The sequence below is a fragment of the Octodon degus genome, unplaced genomic scaffold (genome assembly GCF_000260255.1).
Source record: "Octodon degus isolate 3935 unplaced genomic scaffold, OctDeg1.0 scaffold00139, whole genome shotgun sequence".
NCBI classification, from domain to species: Eukaryota; Metazoa; Chordata; class Mammalia; order Rodentia; family Octodontidae; genus Octodon; species Octodon degus.
In genome coordinates, this window is record NW_004524715.1 from 7465726 (window position 1) to 7466621 (window position 896).

The following is an 896-nucleotide window of genomic DNA, read 5'->3' on the forward strand; positions in this document are numbered from 1 at the left end:
GGGCTTTTACCTTGATAGGGGAAAGGAGGGACAGAAAAATTTTCCAGGGGGAGGGCGTTGTTTGTTTGTTTGTTTTCTTTTTTTAAGGAAGGACCAATGGGTTTTTAGGAGAACAAACAGAAGATAGTGAAGCTTGCAGTAATGGTTGTTTACGCAAGTGTGAGTGGTTTTTCTGTCTTCACACCAATAACTCCCCCAGCCCATCCTGGAGAGAAGTAATGAGTTGATTTTTTGTTTGTTTGTTTGTTTCTTTCAGAAACGGGGATTGAACTCAGGCCCCTTGTACTTGCCAGGGAAGTGCTTATTCCACTGAGCCATCTCCCCGGCCCCAAAGTAATGAGTTTTAGGACCCACTACCTCAACACATGGCACCCTGGCTTGTATAAAGTGAGAAGCAGATGCTCCTTTGTGGTCTGGAGGTTAGGATTCAGCACTCTCCTCACTGGCTCAGGGTTCCAGCCAGGGGAGCCATCGCACCACAGTCTCGCCTTCCTTCTCTTCTGTCCATTGCCTGGGTATGACTGTGAGTTTGAGGTCATGGCAGGCTGCACAGTGGATTCAAGGCCAGCCTGAACTATGTAGGGAGACCCTGTCTCAAAATAAAACAAGAAACAAAACAAAGGGTCACATTCACCCCCCTACCTGTTTTCCTAGGAGTTGGCCATAAAATCTAGAATGGATTTCATTCCTTACACCTGGCGAAGAACAGTCTTCTCCAGAGACACACAAGTGACACCAATAAGTATATGACAAAGTATATCCTCACTTATATAGCTCAGGGGAATGCAAATCACAATCACAGTGAGATACCATCTCACACTTGTTCAGACTTTATTTTTAAAAAGTGGTTGACGAGGATGAGGAGAAAAGGGAATACTTGTACACTATATATATAT

At 44.5% G+C, this 896-nt stretch overlaps 1 long non-coding RNA gene across 1 annotated transcript in view; it reads left to right on the forward strand.

Moving 5' to 3' along the window:
* The first annotated feature begins 262 nt into the window (after positions 1-262).
* Positions 263-896, forward strand: part of LOC111812725 — a 4465-nt gene continuing 3831 nt past the window's right edge. The window contains exon 1 of the long non-coding RNA XR_002818148.1: positions 263-419. This is a non-coding gene — a long non-coding RNA (uncharacterized LOC111812725). The remainder of the gene's footprint in view (positions 420-896) is intronic.